This window comes from Doryrhamphus excisus, chromosome 12, assembly GCF_030265055.1.
Source record: "Doryrhamphus excisus isolate RoL2022-K1 chromosome 12, RoL_Dexc_1.0, whole genome shotgun sequence".
Classification (NCBI taxonomy): domain Eukaryota; kingdom Metazoa; phylum Chordata; class Actinopteri; order Syngnathiformes; family Syngnathidae; genus Doryrhamphus; species Doryrhamphus excisus.
Genome location: NC_080477.1, coordinates 9,390,359 through 9,409,109, shown reverse-complemented (window position 1 = coordinate 9,409,109; position 18,751 = coordinate 9,390,359). Strand labels below are relative to the sequence as shown.

At 41.0% G+C, this 18,751-nt stretch overlaps 1 protein-coding gene across 13 annotated transcripts in view; it reads left to right on the top strand.

Moving 5' to 3' along the window:
• Positions 1-6,513: 6,513 nt before the first annotated feature.
• Positions 6,514-18,751, top strand: part of baz2ba (bromodomain adjacent to zinc finger domain, 2Ba) — a 67,461-nt gene continuing 55,223 nt past the window's right edge. For 7 of the 13 annotated variants that reach the window (XM_058088881.1, XM_058088880.1, XM_058088879.1 and 4 more), the window contains exon 1: positions 6,514-6,786. The gene's annotated coding sequence lies outside the window, so the exon portion shown is untranslated. The remainder of the gene's footprint in view (positions 6,787-18,751) is intronic. The other 6 variants (XM_058088887.1, XM_058088884.1, XM_058088886.1 and 3 more) reach the window with 1 other exon arrangement.

Below are 18,751 nucleotides of genomic sequence, written 5' to 3'. Positions count from 1 at the left end.
AAATATCTCTCATATGCAGTTGGAATTACATGGGTGACTACATCTTCCTTGATTGCAAGCACAGGCATTACAGTTTGTTGAAGATTTAGTAGCAACGTGTGCGGAGGCTGACATCCCATTATAGAGCAAGAAGACCAAGAAGAGCTGTTTTAAAGTCTGTTCTCTGAGTGACAGTAACCCAGTGCAGAGACCCGAGTACTGTAATAATATGGTCAGATTTTCTGGTTCTAGTCAGGACTCGAGCAGCAGCAGCAGTTTTATAGCTTGTTCAGTGAGCCCAGTGAGAACTTTGGACTTTCTGCAAGAATGTCAGGTTTGATATGGGGCAATAGTTGCTCAGGACTGTGGCATCAAGACTGCTCTTCTTCAGAAGAGGCTTAATGACAGCAATTTTAGGGCCTTTGGAAATGATCCAGTCTGAAGAGAGATGTTAACTAGATGAGTGAGTTGTGGTAACAAACTGACCAGCACAGACTTTAGAAATTTAGTGAATAACTCATCAAGGCAGCACAATGACTGACTCAGACTCTTCAACTATTTTGTCAATGATGTGTGTGAAATGTGTCAGCTCCAGGTGTCTAGCTGGCTGCAGAATTGTGTTGTGTAAATTGTTGCATTTTTTTATACTTTGAACTTTGTCTGGTTTGGGTGTAACATACAGGATAAAGAAAGACACAAAATGATTTAGTAATGATCAAATCAAAGAGTGTGCCCTTTTCCATCCATGGGTAGGTTCTATCACATGCTGGGTTAGACCAAACATTGCAAGACAGCAATGAGTTCTTTAGCATGCTCGTCATTAGCTACATCCACGTGCATGTGGCATTGTGCTCTTGCAAGAGATGTGGATTGCTCTGATCACACAGTCTAAATCAGGGGTCTCAAACTCACGGCCCGCGGGCCGCCAAATGCGGCCCCCACCTTGATACCAAAGTTTAATGTTGAAATGACAGCTTAAAGCTGTGTGCACACCGGACACAATTAACATGATTTTGCCCCACCCATACTGTTACCCTACCCTGTTACCCCGTCCTGTTTTGCTTTGGATTAGCAATGAAGCTAAAGGCTCATGACGCTGGGTACAAATAAATGCAGGAAATGATTTGGAATAAAAGGGAAAATACACGTCAAGATAAAGCATCTCATCAAACATGTTGTTAAAGTTACGACGCTGCTCCCAAATGGAACTGAGTACGATGCTAACTTGCTAATTGGGTAAAATTATTAAGTTTCATTAATGTTCATGTTAAAGGTTAAATAACTAGTAATACTGTACATTTGAATCTGAAAAAAATAATTTCTGGTTTCTTACGTTTTTCTTATTTGCTCTTTTATTACTATTTTACTTATTTATTACTGATTGATTGATTTATTGTCTTTATTCTTAATTTGTTTATTTTTTTTAATCTTATTTTGTGTATAGAAAAATAAAAATTAAGATATTTGAGAACAGTGGAATGTTTTATCAGATATTTTGGTATGGAAAACCGGAACCAAAGTACTGAAAAGGTGTAGGGTATAGCAGAAGCAAAAGCATTGTAGATAGTTTTTTTATTGATTTTTTTCCCAGTTTTTAATAAATGCGTTTTGGGTTTTTTTTGAAAACCTGATGCGGCCCGGCTTTACCCAGAACCTAGCTCCGGTGGCCCCCAGGTAAATTGAGTTTGAGACCCCTGGTCTAAATGTCTGTCTCTTAACTACCTGATGTGGTTTGACAGTAGTTGTTGTTTTAGGTGAGAACACCCCCTCCCTGGGCCGCTGGTTGATATGAATTTAAGCAACACAGAGGCTCTTAGTGTCTTTTATTCAGCAGTGATTTCTTATTTTCTGCAATATTAGCCAATGACAACACAACTGAACACAAAATACAGCTTACATACCAACCACGTGAAATGGGTCAAATGCCCATTTTTTATTGTCAACCCAAGAAAGTTAACATGAGGTGTGAACAACATCGGTGTTATCAAGTACTTTCCATTGTATGTCATTGACAGACTCACACTTAGTTTCACATCAGCCGTAACAAATGAAATCCCCTCAGCTGCAGGTGTCACAAATGCAGAACAAGATGAACCGTTCAGGCAATGAATGAAAGTCATTTTGTGTCTGAATCTTTTTTTTTTTTCCTCTCATGCTAGGAAACGCCACTTAGCTTTATTTTCCATTGATTCAATTATAAAAAAAAGTGCACAGCTAAGTGTATTTAACTGCAAAGCGGAAATTGACATGATTGTATGAGTGAAAGCACAACACTTAGTGTAGCAGAATCCTATGATATTTGTTTTTGACGGGTGCCACAATGACATGAGTATGGATGTGTTTTTGTTTCATTCAAGGTTATTTGGCCCGGCTTGTGACATTTGTTTGTGAGCTCATGCTTTTGTGGAGAGATGCATCACTGAAGGGCTCCGGACTTGTTTCTGTACTTTTCCTGGCATAAATGACTCCTCGTTCCCAGCAAAGCACCGCACTAATGCATTCTCGCTTGTGTCTTTTTTTTTCCTCCCGCGCTATCGGTCACACACTGACAACATGTGAACGCATCTCATCACGGAATGACACTGTGAATACACCTCATCAACAAATGAGTCACTCCACTACTCTGCTATTATGATGATTTCTCCCTGCTGTGTATTACATCACGCGGAGGGGCTCTGTGTAGTTACATTCACCACAATAAACACCCTCAGACTGATCTCGTTTTGGACTGTGTAGGGGTTTATTAGTCAACCTTGCAGCGAAAACATATGTGAGATCTCTTCCATTACTTTTCTATCTAATTTATTTGGAGAGCATTTAAAAGAAAGGAACAATGTGTCTGCATGTTGGCACCGAAGCACAAGGCTATAACATTTGCGTGCTTCCCTGACATGTCCCTGGGGCTTAAAAGGTAAAGAATGAATGTACTTTTTCACTGTCACGTTGATTTCCATATGGCAATTTAGGCAAAGCTTCAGGAAGATTTGCAATTGGCTCTGCACACTCAAAGGCATCACATCAATTGCAAACCTTCCTCGGCGATCAATGCTTGCACTCTAATCAATAAGAGTGTTCATGTAGCATAATTGCAAAATTTCATGTCAGTGAGAGAGTATGAGTGTTACTTGAGGCACACCGAAATTACATATAGCAGTCGCAAATTGGTCCCCCGTGCTTTAATCACGCCGGCAGTTCAAATCATTGACTTTGCAAATCATTACATCTCACCGAGCATTGTGTTCAAGACTAGTTGTTATTGAAAGGATGCTGCAAAGAAAGAAAGAACACAGCATGGGGTGAATACTTGCAATGTGGTTCTAATATTAAGGCAAAACAAAAGATCAAATTAAACTAATCTACTGTACCGCTGTAAGATGTTAGCGCTACAATGATGCTTAACACGGCAGAACATTGTCTTAATTTAATTTATTGCCTGTTTAATTGTTATTATGTACTGTAAGACGCAACAATACGTGAGGTGTAATTCAGCTGTATAAAAAGGCATCCCTAGGCCACTTTTCTTATGTGAACTCCATTCTAAAATCAATTTGTGTTGCATTTTGGAGTTGTTGGAAGCTTGTTGGGTTAATGGCATCATCCCACATTCAGGATTGTGTGGGGAGGAGGGCAGATTCATCTGTATTCCCCTCAATGTGTCTGTGCAAAAATCAATAAATGCAAGCACAGCTCCCCGCTTCTGATGGCTGTCCCTGTCTTTGCAAGGTGGACTAATAGAAAAATAATAATTAAATCCAAATCACCAGATTAATTTGTTTTCCATCAGTCTCAGGAGAGATTTTTTTTTCTTGTTTCTTCAGTGGCTCATTATACTTTCTAATCAAGACCAAAATAAAAAGTCTCTTTTCGACAGACATGCGGCCTCCCTTCCCCCCTTTCTCTTCCCTGTGGTGCGTTTTCTCGCATTGCAGTCATTGTGCTGGCACTTATTATGTTACAAATGACCGAGGTACGGCAGCCATTCTCAGTGTGCATGCAAAGAGGGCCCACCCTTCCTTGCTGCTCGTACGTCTCCTAATCACGGATGCTTAGAAGTGCCCCCACCAGCGCCCCCCAAAAAGGCACACACTCCTCCAATGCCATCCCATGCAGCCCACTCCTCTCTTCCCGCCCCCACGCGCTCTCTATAATGAAGATTCTCCAGCGCAATTAAAAATCCTCGCTTCTTGCTGTTACTGTATGACAAACACTGTCATTTCTCACGGCCTGTCAGCACTGCGACAAGAGGAGATGGAGAAACACGGCAGGGGGCCAGAGGCTACAGAGGCAGATAGGCAGGATGTTGTTTGAAGAAGAGCAGCCACCCCCATCTCAACAGGTAATGGAAAAAGAGGCAGAGAGGGAAATCAATGACCTTAGAACATGGAGAGGATGCGTATAAAATGGTTTTAACTATCCGCCGCATGCTCAACATGGAGTTGTGTGGCCATTCTCGCAAGTCAAATAATCATGATTAACCCACGACCTTTTCATTTATACATAAAAATATAATATTCTGGTAAAAAGTTAAAAGGGGACACACTATGACATACACATTAATGATGATTTTAAATGTTTATGACTTGTTAACGCGAATGTGCCTGTAAACCAACACTGTGTGAGCTACTAACAATAATTGTAGTTGATTTATGGGGCGTCTATAAAGTAACAGTGAGTAGTTTGTTAATCATGTGTATTACCTGTTAAAAATAGATGCAGCCCAGCAGTGATGTGACATAGAGAGATGCACCAGTTGGCTCTGCCTCACTCTAACTCATCCTCACCAGGGTGGAGCACTTAGGAGCAGTTGCCCACTCCATCTGCAAAAAAAAAAAAAAAAAAAAAAAATCCCCCATTACCCCACCCCCTTGTTGTTTTCCAGTTGAATGAAATAATCTTCCCCCGTCTGGAAACCCAGTCTGGGTCAGAGGGCCTGTGCTCAGCCTGTTGCTTATTGTGTGTTCAGAAGAGGAGGTAAAGAATACAATTAGGCACAGATGGCTGTCTTTGCCAGGCAATGTATTGATCCTACGCAGAGAAAGATCTGTCCTGGTTCTGTTTTTGTTCTGACAAATGCCTTCTCATGTAGCGCCTGTGTGCAACTGATTTGTATTTGTTTGATCACATATCACCCCCTCTCAAAGCTCATCATTTGGTCAGCTAGTGAAAAGCACACGTGCACATTGTTTATTGTATCCTGCATGGATATGTGCAACGTGCAAATGACTAACTTATAATACAACTTTTATTGTGGAGTTATGCAGTTCTGGTGATGGATTGTGGGAGAGGTGCACTTAAAGTACTTATCACAGACAGTACTGCCAGTGAAAGATTGTTGAAGTAACTGCACTTGTAGAGAAATCTCAATAAACTACAATATATTTGATTGGTTCCTTTCAGTACAAGTGAAGCTCTTATATCCTATAAAGTCACTACAGGGTGAAATATTTCCAGAATATTTCTCCATCCATCTCTTTTCTATACCGCTTATCCCAGCTGACTTTGGGGCGAGAGGCGGGGTACACCCTGGACTGGTCACCAGCCAATCACAGCTAAAGTCAGTCTCTTAATTTTTTTTTTTAATGATAAAAAGGTAAGTATTAGTACTTCTGATTTATAGTGCAATTAACAAATAAACTAATAACACTTCTGGATTATTTAATTGGTCAGAATCAATCAACTTCTGCATTGTATTGCAATTTATTGAGATACACTTATATATAATCCTAGAAGAGACTGCATGCACAAAACATGCAGTTTCAGTGACAGATTGTGGGAGAAATGCATAAAAATAAATATTATTTCATACTTTTCCTGCAAGGGAGGTGACTTTATAGATGAAATACACAGCAATTAACAAATAAACTAATAACACTTCTGGGTGATTTCATTGGTCAGAATCAATCAACTTCTGCATTGTATTGTAATTTATTGAGATACACTTATATATAATCCTAGAAGAGACTGCATGCACAAAACATGCAATGATAGATTGTGGGAGAAATGCACAAAAATATTATTACATACTTTTCCTGCAGGGGAGGCGACTTTATAGATGAAATACACAGCTTTAGGTAAATATGTCTGGAGTAAATTTACCTGAAAAATATAATCTCATACCTTTCAGAATGGAGAAATGACTACATAAATGTAATGTGTACTTTTTTGTGACAGATACTGTCCATTAAATTCACCTTACTTATATATTAGCTGATATTTGGACATGGAGAAATGACAGCACAAACCACAACCTAACTTGTTTGATGTTATCAATAACGCCATCATGTAATTACATTAATTAAGCTAAAAAGAAATATAACTTTTCGATTCAAAACAAAATACGGACATTCTGTTTCAAAAATGACTTTATGAAATCCACGCGGATTTGAGAGATTTAATGTCATCAAGGGAGTCGAAATGTTTTTTGGGGGCTACTACGTAGATGCAATATCTTTAATGTCGCATTTCAAAGTGATAACGGTCAGTGACTGCATTGTTGGTTACCAGGGCCGCTGCACAAATAATAAGTTTTCTTTGTGTGGCAGTAGAGAGCTGACGTCAGGTCGGCTCCTTGAAGTGGAGCTGAATAAACCTTGAGAAGAGTCTCCTTCAATCTGCTGTTAGTAACTAACACACACGCACACACACCGAGACTCAATTACTGCCCAATTCCCTTCTTTATCATTCGTCATCGACCTCTTTCATAAGCAAAAGCGACCTAGCAGAGGGAAAAGAAGCGAGAAGACGACCAAACAGGAGTGTTAAAAGAACGTTTGTGGAAATAAGTAAAGTGTCGAAACTAAAAACAAGGTAAGTGTTTTCCCTATTGCACCGTCGCCGTGTTTCTTTTTTCTTTTTTTACTGCCATCACATTGAATGTATCGCTGCTTGTTTCGCCGCTTTAATGTCTTTACAGTACTTGTTATGTGGCTTTCATGTAAATCTATGTTGTCCAAAGCGACACACGAGTTCACATCGGTTAGGTTTGATTTCCTTTTCAAAACAAAATGAAGTGTTTTTGTTGTAAGCGGTGACTTGATAGTGGATAGATTTCGTCTTTGTGTGTCCCTGCTCACGGCGCCCTCAATACGCTGTTGTATTTTAAACAGCAGCATATGTATTATGTGAAATGGACAAATTCAACTTTTGTGTTGTGTGTGCTCGGTTTGAGTTAACAGTATAATCGCTTGTTGAGAAGCTTTTGGATGTTGTAACGCTTTTTCAAGGGGACATCTCAGAGCCGTTGGTCCATGTACCGCCTCTGCTCGTTGAAAGCCATCAACTTGAACGGTCCCTCGGCACTACCACTAAACAATTAGCCACAAATACACAACCAAGCACAATCGGTTCCGATTAAGTCCAATGTTTTGTTGTTTCTACCCCAACATCGCCTCCATAGTTTGTGCCGCGTTGCTTCGCCGGTCACAGCCTTGCCAGGGAGCTGCCACTTTGCGGTCGCTTCCTGAAACCGAGACCGAGCAGTCAAGCTAGCAGTGTCGTGGAGATGTATCCCTTTGTGTATATTACAATATCCTCCATTTTTCCCCCTGCCCCTTCCAAAACAACAAGCCATTCGCCATCTTGGCTGTCTTTAATCCGTCCCCTCCACACTTTAATAGCCTCCAAACTCACATTGCTAGCAAACATTTCACATACGGGGGGACGTTTCCACGTTGTGTTCATAAGTTTGAACAAAGTTTTAAACATGCTTGGGGGGGGAATAACGGAAAAGTGCGTGGTTTCATAGAAGACATTAAGGTGGAGACTTGGGTTGTCTGTGACGTTTGGGAGGAAATGTAGTTAGCCGTTAGTGGACAAGACGTTGCAAAGGGCGAGTACAAAGTGATACGTTGGATGTATTACGTTGTTTGGGAAAGGCAGGTGGATACAAAAGAAATCAGAACCACAGTTTCATATGTGTTTTTTTATTCCATTCTTGGGCTGCAAAATGTGATTTCAAGTTAAACCAGTAGTGCTTTGTTATCTATGAATAAATGGGGGGGGGGGGGGGGTTAATGACTAAGAATCCTATTAAAGAAATAATTGTCACTGCCAAATCTGAAAACTGGATAGCGTTGCCAAATAGCATTAATTAATTTCAAATGAACAGACCTCCTGTTCAATTAATATAAGCTTGTTTACATAAAAGTAGATTGACTGACTGACTGACTATACAGTGTCTCTTGTCTGTTGCATATACTTAAGACAAATAGGGTGTTTAGGAAACATTTGAAGTCAAAGCACTCATCTTATTTATTCCATGTTGCACACATTTGAGTCAGTAGAGCTAAAACTTGAGCTAACATCTTATGTCCAAAGGGACAGGAAAGGAAAACCAAACACGTAAATGCTTTGAAATGGAAAATGTGATCATTTCACCTCCCACCTCTTTTGTTTGGCCGTTTATTGCTGCAAAGCTGGAGAGCAGAGAAGCAGATGTTTAGCCAAACATGAAGGCGCAGCGCCCCTGTCCTTATGGGGATGGCGCTCCCTCCTCACGCTGCTGATGCATCGACATGACAGCTGCTTGATTTCATGGAGCCGCTAAGAAGCCATTAGTGGTATCACTGAATTGAAACAACAGCGTCTCTCCCGGCTTTAAAAACTGTCGCTCGTTCATGTCACTTTTGTTCTGATTAGTGGGAATGTGCTGCAGCCGAACATACAAACAAGTAGCGATGAACTTATGTATTGTGTTTTTTCCATAATTTACAGACTGGGTAGGAGCCAAAGTGAAAAAGGGTAACAAATCTGTCAGGGTTTGTTTGCCATGCTGGTTTAAAATGAAAGCACACAGTGGTACCTCAAGCACACTCAAATCAGAGATGTCTCTTCTTGCTGGGCAAACTGCAAAAATAAAAAACCCAACTCTGAGCGGTAGTTTTATACTCTATGTGGTTGTCATTCTCAGAAATTGGAACTGTTGTTTTTGAAGCGATAAAGGAGGACTTAGGCTCGACATGAACATTGAGGAATTAGGGATAGACATAGTTAAGCCCTATTTGCATGTCTACCAAAGTCATAGTAAATGGTTGCCATTGACTAAGCTGATTAGGTGAAATTAGGTTCACAGGCTCTGTGTCTTGGGGTGCTGAATCTGACAGAACTTGGACAGCTTTTGGAGGATTGAATCCTATATGCACACAAAGCTATGTGTGTACTCAATTTAAATATGGGTTATCTTTTTCAGGGGGGCGGTGTCAAAGTAGGGATAGGCATTTGTTTTCTTGTTCAATTATGGTGACAAATTGATGTCTGTGTTTGACATTTTTAATGAGATCAAATCTCTCCTTGATTGTTCTGAACTCCCTTTTCCCTTTCGGTGCCATTAGCAGAAAAATCCTGCCCATAGGATTTGTGCTGTAGTGTTCTGCTAGGATGTAGCTCAAATTCCATCACTAACAAGAGGCAACGTCACATCTACTCCATTCATTGTCAATGGAACCTGTACGATAAGGTGATTATCACGTTGTCACTGTCCAGCCAAGCGACTCGCAAAATTTGTGTGTGTGAAAGTTTGTGTGCGTCATCGTGCACATGCTTGCGGAGTATTCCCAGAAGATTTTCACCACTGTCCCCCAGATGAGGACCAATTGGCAGGAGTTAATTAATCGACCAATGAGCGGACAGGATGCTAATCAGTACTTCTATGAAACAACAAAAACATTTTTGCTGGCAAAATAACTACATTTAATCACAGATTTAGAACATAACACAAAATCTATTTATGTGTGTTTGCCGTGCGCAAACTATTTATCGACGAACAACTACAGTGTCACCAATGTCACCCCATGCCTCGTGAACACGACAGATCCACAGCCAAACAAACTCTGTGCCAGTGTTAGGGGCCTGTACTTTAGTCTCTGCTGGGTTTGTAGCCATTTGCCTTTGTCAGTGTGCAATTCAGCAACTTTTGTATTCTTAATATCCAAGCTGTTGCTGCCAGTGGGAGCAAAATATAACTGTTGCCCCCTGCTGTGGACAGAAATACATTACCTACAAGTCTGAAATGTACACATATGATGCATAAGACTTTGATCTGTAGCGAAAAAAATCAAGACATCGCTAGACGTCTTTGACAGTGAATTAGTTAATAAGCAGAACATTTTTGTAGTGAGAACATAGAAAACCTGCTTATGACCTTTTACACTCCTATTTGTTGACACCCACAAAGCGCAACACTAATGCACAGGCTGCGGGATCACTGCAGGACATAAGGGATGGCCGCTGATCCCTGCATGTAGCAAGCTACAGAGTTAACTAGCTATTCTCCAATGTAGAGGAGGGGAAGAAGGACAAAGAAAGAAGCCAGAAATGTACCACTTCCACAGGGAATGTGAGGAGAACTTCTTTTCACTCTCACGGACATGCCACAAGTATATGAGTACGTGCAATGTGTTAAATAATGGAATCTATGTCTTGTCAATGTAACCAGAAGAAAACATATGACTTGTCCTTTCAACACAGTATTGATTGACTAATAATAGGACCAGGGTCTCCGCTAGGATTTTTTTTGAAGCTGTGGTGGTGGGCTGCATGGGAGGGTAGACTGCTGCCGCTGCATCGTGCCACTATATTCAATTTTCTTGCATGATAGAATAGAATTTTTGTATGACTTATTTATTAACTTTTTTAAACTATGAGAATATGAACAGAGAACATTGCAATGTGAAATTTGTCAGATAACACGATTTTATTATTAAACTCAAAACAACATACACAGAAACATGGCCACTCGTACATATAAACAATGTGCCATCATAAGGCCAACATTTCCATGGGACTGCAGTCCACAAATATACAAACCATACAAAATGCGGTCCACAAATGGCCTGCGGCCCACAATTTCGACATCCCTGGTTTACATATGTCATAGGAAGTGAAGAGTGTTAACAAATGAGTGTGTCCATGCTGTGTTCAGACGGAGGCTGGCTGCAGTATTCCAAAGCGGTGCACACACACCAGGCTTGTGGAGGTGGCGCTCCAGCCGCCAGCCTCTCGTGAATGCTTGTTGATGAGTAAATGCATGACGATAGAAACACTGTCTCACTTTCTATTTCAATGCGCACCACCCGGGAATTCGGAGCAGAGGTACGATGCATACAAACGAAAAGAAAGTATTTTTAGTCCATGAGTGGGACAGCACTCGCAGAGAGCAGTCATCTTTCCTGCAACGCTCCAGTGTCCATCTGATAGCTCTAAGTCAGGGAGTGCAGCAGCACTCTCTCATCCGCAGTCATCAAGCATAAATGCCAGAGTTGCTGAGACTTGTAGATTTATATAGATACGTGGAAAATTTGACACTTTAGAAGCAAATTGTGAATGAAAGGGTTGAAAAATGTACTCACAAGTGTGCTCCCTTTTTGTTTTTTGTGTACTTTAAAAAAGTAAGTTAAGATGATTGTAGCTTGTAGCTTTTCCGACAAAAACAAGCTCGCTGGATGCTGCCAGCCATGGCATGTAAACAAAAATGGAAAGTGGAATGAGATTGAAACATGAATGGTCACACACGCTGACATAGATAGGCTTACCATGTGACAAGCTGTCGTCAATTGACTACACGTTTTACGGGCTATTGTTCATTCTCATAATAAGAAACAAAGCGAAAAACACCAAGATGTGTCACTTATCTGGTCACATATGTCAAGTGCCAGCAAGGCAGACAGGCGATTCTGGTGCATGCTTATCAAAATAAAGCATAGTGAAACATTATTTATTATATTTGAAATTGGTTTCAAACTATTTGTGGTCAATATGTGTGTAAATAAGTCAAAACCTGGAATAGGCCATAGTAAAGCATGACAGAAAGAAGAGAAAATATGATCAAGAGGGGGAGTGATGTTCTCACAGCGATGTAGCAAGTGTTCTAGCAACATGCAATCAATAGTTATTATTGGTTTTAGTCTCAAAATCAAATTGTTTTTGTATTGAGTTACATTCTAAGCACATAGAGTGATGCATTTTTTTAATTACAATTTCCAAAGTGTTTGCCACGATGTTATAAACAGACAAAAGCGGTGATGGTTGAAGTAAATTTGATCTCATTCACATCATCTCAAGAAAATGAGCTCAGAATAAGTGCAGCATCATAGTGGAGACACATAAAGAATAGTAGCATGTCTCGAATCAGTTTCAAACCTCGCTTTGAAGCCATTCTGATTTGAAATGTGAACATTTGTGTTGACATAAATATTTCAGTAACGTTCTATGTGACACAATTTTACTAGCGTATATAATCTGTGTGCCCAAGAATCAGTCTGCTGTTACCCCGTAACCTAAATCTTTTGTGGCTGTCTTAGCCGGATTTTATGTTTGGGCAACGATTTAATTGGAGCCACAAACAATCTATTGATGATAATGACCATCTGGGAGCCCTGTCAAATCTCTGCATGTTAGTGCTGACGCAGAGCTGTGAAATGTTGAGATGATGCCGAGGCGTGCTCAGTGTTAAGTAAACCATTCAAGAAGTAATCATTCTCGATCATATTTTACTATATATCGGCCATTTGTATGAATATATGAATGTATACACCCGGAAAACAATAATTACTTAATCTTGGACACCCTAATAGATGTTTTCGTACAAGATGTTAATCCTGGAAAGGCTAATAGCCCTGGGAGAGGACGATACATTTTGGCAAAAGCTTGAAAAGGTTCTGGGTACTAAATTAATGCCTATTCTTACATATCCAGTTTACCTATTTATATAACTGTGGGTTGGTTTCAAACGGGTTTTGAGCTGTTTTACAGGCCCATGCAGGCAGCTTACTTATTGATGTGTGTATATGACCTCACAGGTTAATGTCCTCTCTGTTGGAAAGTTGGTTCGCTTCAGATGATCCAGTTAACATTACGTTGCCTTGCTATTTTGGTCCACTGCGAGTCCTGATAAGCATCGTGCTGCACAAATAACTGTAAGAGTGCATGCACGGTGACAGCCATAATTTAAATGTGAGCTTTGGCTTTAGCGCAGTTTAGAAAGTCTCCAAAAAATGTAAGTTAATGAAGCCGGGGACGTGTTTGCTGTTGTAGAAACAAGTGAACAAATTCAACTGCTCATTAAGTCCGCACAAATCAACCCTCGTTTTTGTTTTCTTTGCATAATGTGTGGATTACGCATGGTGGCTTAATGACCAAACAATAAGCAGTGTAAAGTACAAATGGGTCACCCCATGTTGACTTTCAGAAGACAGAAGACAGCCACATTTGGGAGGGAATGGCGATAAGCTGCTTCTTGGCTCCCCTGGGCCTCTATTTATCATTCAATGTGAGAATTTCCTTGATGAAAGTCAAGGTTGTTTGTGAACACTCTGCCTCATTCGGATGCCTGTTTTTCCGCTAGGAATGTAAAAAGGTTGACCTCCACCATTCTATATAGCAGATGCCTGGTGAAATACATGGCTACTTTCTTTTAATGAAGTCTCCAAAGGTCTTTTTTTCTACTTTTAAGGCTGTTTTGTTTTCTACATTAGTGGGGAAAGTCACAACACAAGAAATCAAACAGTGTTGCTTTTTGTAAGCAGAAAGCATTTAATGTGCTTTTTATGAAAAAAGTGTCAGGAAAGACAGAACGACATTATGAATCTGTGTCTTCTGTTAGATATTGAAGAAAGCCTTCTCGTGTTAAGATATCTATCATTGTGTTCCAACAGAACTTGATTATAAATTTGGCAGCGAGGTCTGAAAACCTGCTATTTGGTTTGATATTTACAATAGCTCAACCTTCTCCATATACAGCATGGAGCTTGTATTTACACTTTTCTCTAGCATTCCCACGCACTGTGTGTTGGGAAAATGGTGCTGGGAGTGGAAAAGAAATGGGAAGAGGTTTTTGGATGTTGTAATGGGAATGATATTGGTTTCTCTGTTGGGGTGCCTTCCGGGTCAGAGGGGTTCTTGATGATACTAGGGAATGGCTTCTAGTTGACAGGGAAGCAGTGGATCCGAAGAAGACACACACACAGACACGTACTCTTGGATGGGATACACACCAGCACAGATACACAAATTCATGCAATTTCGCCTTGACAGCCCCCATTTATTGATCGTCTTCAGCATTTAAAATGTGGTCACTGCTGCCACAAAGGCTTTTTATTTTAGCTGTGCTGGCAAAGCCTGCTCCAGGCTGAGCCAGAATGTTAAATATTTAACTCCCACACAATGCCATGAGAAATGACAAGGGTAGAGGAAAAAAAACAAACAGGAAAGCAGTTTGGAGCCGCGCAATAGCTTGATGTGTATTTGTACTGAGCCATGTTTTATGTAAACGGCACTCGTGCACACATCTCACTCTACGTACGACCGTGCAAACGCTACACTCTCTGATTATAAACCTGCATATGCAGCATCCTTCATATGTGAAATCCATGGCAAAGTGTTATTTCTTTCAAAAACAAGCCCTGAAAAGAAAGAGGCTGTCAGTCTGAATCAGACTTAACTCAGTACTGACCTGCACAGCCCTACCTTGTTAGCAGCACAGGCTGAACTGCTAGCAGTCACTGGATTAGTCATTACTGGACCTGGGACAAGCTGCTGTTTTTAGCGTTTTAAGGTTACAAAAGGGGACTCATGTTAAGAGAAGTGACTCAACTATGTCTAATCCACAGAAGCCCCATTGCATGTAGTGATAAGCTGAGTACATCAGTCACTGCCATCTCCACCTTTGAGTACAATCTGTTTCTCTTAGACTGCTCTCAGCGTGCTCAACACCAGTGTAAAAAAATTACTTCCACTTTTTTATTATTTGGGAATATTTTGTGTTCAGTGCGTCTCAGGTGATGAGGAGGACATGATGGATATTATTCCCACGTCAACATTCAACATTTATCTTGAAAAGGTCAAAGCACAATATATTGTTAATGACAGCCCGACTTTGCAGGAAACATTGATGCGTTAACGTTATCATTAAAAAACACCACCAGGCAGACAAACCACACAGGTTTCCTCATCCAGCTCAACCTGCTATTGCTGCTGTTTTTCTCCAGCTTGCCTCAGCCTGACTGGTGCTTGTGGCATTGTCCCTCCCCCCCCCCCCATCTTTCCCTCGCTTGTGCTCTCGCCTTCTGAACGATGACACTGAGAGACAGCTGTAACGTGAGACGCGTCTCGATCCTGGCAGGGGCTTGGAAAGCTGAGGTGGAAGAAGGGAGGGAGAGGCCTTTATCTGAGACTGGGGGTGCTGACCTCCTTCATTCCCCTTCTCCTCCTTTCTCTCTCTGTCTTTGCGTCTGGTCACATATCTTATCCTCCCCCCACCAACTGAAGCTTGGGTTGTGCTCTCAAAAAGTGGAATGTGAACACCCAATGTGTCCCTCTGGTTTGGGTTGTTTCTACTTACAAATCTTAGAGCATCTCTCAGAATCTTAACATTTTCTAATTTAGATGGATTAAATCTGTCTACAATCTTAACAAGAGTCTTCATAATATATATTGGGTTTTAATGTGCGTGTGTTGCATGCACATGGAAACATTGACACATCCCCCAAACTCCAGGCGATGGTTGCTTAATCCTCTGCGAGAGCTCCCGTGTGTAATCCAAACATTTAGAGCTAATTTAAGCATGCAGGCAGCAGCAGCATCCTTTAGGAAACAACAGCTCTCACACTATTGCCGTCTTCTTCCATCCACCCGAGTGTGTATGTGTGCAAGTGTGTGTGTGCGCAATGACGCTGTGTTTATGAGTGAAGAGAGTCTTCTTGTAGCTGGAGGGAAATGAAAGCACTCAATCACTCACCTGTCAGAGTACTTTAGAATCTGTCCAACACACACGCACAGTCACAGATGTGCATGTGCACTTAACCCTGAGGGTTTGACAGGACTGGCCCTTTATTGACTCCCTTGATCAAGGAGACAGTAGATCCATTTAATAGAAGCTATACACACACACACACACACACACATACTGAAATCAAAGTGGATCCACATCTTTTTAAAGTGCCACTGCAACCTTTACTCTTTCAGCAACATAGGTTAATTAAAATGCTATTATGAAAGGCCGATGATAATGATGAAAACATATATAACTCCATATGCATTGAGGTGATTGGGCCATGGGGCAAAATGCTTCTTGTGGAGCATGTTTGTTTGGCCTGAGTGTTTTGGAAGAGCATTTAGCCGGCAGAGTGTTTGGGAGGGAGTAGATGTGACAGCTGTGTTGGTCATGGCTACTCTGACCTTCACTTGTCGTGCTGATGGATCATAAAAGCTGTAACGATACACTGATCCCGATGTGCAGGCCTTTTGCGCTGCTAGCCTGTCGATCTGCTCAAACTGCACTGCTGCCATCGGTCCAAATGAACTGTGGACAGTCACCAAAGCAGGACAGCTTGAGTGCATATGAATGAGATTTGTCTCTCGTACGGGGGAGCAAAATTCAGCAATGGGCTCTTTGCCATGAAAAGAGATGAGTGATGACGGCAGCACAAAAAACATGCATGTGTACACAGCCAAGAACACACACACACGCAAACAGTCAAGCTTGGCATTTCTTATACATTCTATCTCCCTCAAATGGATTGCAGGATTGTTCAGAGCTTTTTGCTTGTCCCAAAGCGCTTTGCTCCGTGCGTCGGCTCCCCTGAGACAGCACTTGCTCCATCTAGTCAAGGAAGAAACCATTTAGTGGAATGAAAAAGGCACACATATTGGAAAGGCAGACACGAGGAGGCTGGGAGGATTTGACTAGCATGTAGACAAACGTTTCCCACACCGCTTCTTTTATTGCTCCACCAGCTCACTACTTTGCCCCGAACACACATTTTCTCACATACAAAAAGTACTAGCACACAGATTCCATTTTGTCAGCTTTCAGCCGCAGATCATGTAACGATAAAAGATGCTGCCCTCCAGTTAAACACTGCCAGTAAATCACAAGGCAAAGAAAGCCAGGAGAAGCACTTATTTCTAAGCAGCATGAGAGACCACACTGGGGGGAAGGGGTTGAGGCAGATAGGGTAAGACACACAGAGAGAGAGAGAGAGAGAGAGGGCGTGCAAGGGAGGAAGAGAGAGCTTCTTTGTGCACTGTGCACTGGCATTGTGTGTGATGAAGAGATGAATCACTGCTATTTAGGGATTGGTTTCCTGCAACTGATTGTGTGACGACTGTGTGGTGGACAGACTGTCAAGACTTGCCAGTTTTGTTCTGGGGGCTTCAGGAAAATGTCTGCGGCCAAGTTTCACTGGCTTGCTCCCACGGGGAACAGCAAGAGACACAACACCTCACCAGTGTCTACTGCATCAAATATTCAAAAGCCAGGAATTTTAGGCCAATCTCTTATGTGTTGTTTTCCTCACTTGAATACCAACAGTGATTTTATTTATAAAGAGGGCTCAAGCAACCTTTCAGGTTTGGCTTTTAACTTGCAAATTATTAAATGTAGTCATGAGACAAAGTAATGACTATTATAATAATGACATTTGGATTGTTCGCTGTTTTGCTATGGCATGCTACAGTATCGTCTTACTTTCAGAAACAATGATGACATTATTATTCCCCTCGGTTAATGAAAAGGTGAATCATTTACTTCTGTGATAACATTGTGAATCAGAGCCATATTCAATTATGCATAATATAATTGTCCAATTATATCATACCATGATATAATTGTCCAATTAGATCATGGTAAACACTGTTGTGATTTCAGATTTTAATATATTATTTAGAAATGAAATGGCTAGTGTATTAATGAGGTAGAAAAAGATAATTCTCCCCTGAAATCTGAAAATGATACAGCTGCCAAGCTGAAATGCCAAAAAAAGAACAAGACCATTAACGCCGGTGAATGTGCAACAGCGTATCGTAGTTATTTTGATGTACAATGCAAATATGATAGGGATTGTTTGCAGCAAAGGGATGACATCAGGCCACTGTAATTGGATTGGCTTAGTCAAAATCTCACATGATGTCATTGCTGCATCATTACTTTTCCGATCATGATTGCACTTGTAATGTTCTCAACAAGGGCTTGGGCTTTAATCTAACAAGTTTACATGCCATTTGGTCATTGAATTTGAATCAGTTTGAGGTTATAATGTGCAATAAACCAAGCGTAACCCCCAACAAGAGGGAGTTTTGGTATACTCGGGCATTAATGTGAATTATTGTCAATGTTTATAAAATTAGTAGTCAACTTAATTACGGCCGTATGTTTTTTGTTTTAACACAATTGGCAAATAAAAACTGAATCCACCGTTAAACGCGGAATATTGTGGAAATTGACCTTGGTGAATGAAATGCTGTATTGGTGAAGAGAAAGAACATTACAATATATTTCCCCCGCAGACCACTCAGTTATAGCAGCACGTCCTTGTTGTTGTCGTCACCTGATGAAGTTTGGCATCCGCGTATTCCGGTTCATAAAGATATCCCTTTGGCTTTGTGCTAAAAGGAATGCTGTCATCACTTGTGAAATCGGTGAGGCAAATGTGGCAGACGGGAGCGAAGGCAGAGAAAATAGCGCCGAACGATTTGTGAGGTCTGATTTTTTTTTCTACTAGGCATTTTTGTGATGCAAATGTATTACGCTTTTGAACACATATTGTTTTGAGAAGCCAAACTCTTAACTGTCCCTAGCAACTAGCTGGAACTACGTTCCTCAGCACCAAAATCCGACCAGAACTCTGCTCAGGACACAAAGTGGGGAGTGAATCGCTGTTGTTGTTGTTGTGTTATACAAATTCTTGTCAAAAAAAATCCAAACTATCCCTTTAACAGTCACAACACGTGTTTTAGGTTGGCCGCTGACTTCATGCAAGTTGTGTGTGAAATAGAGCCA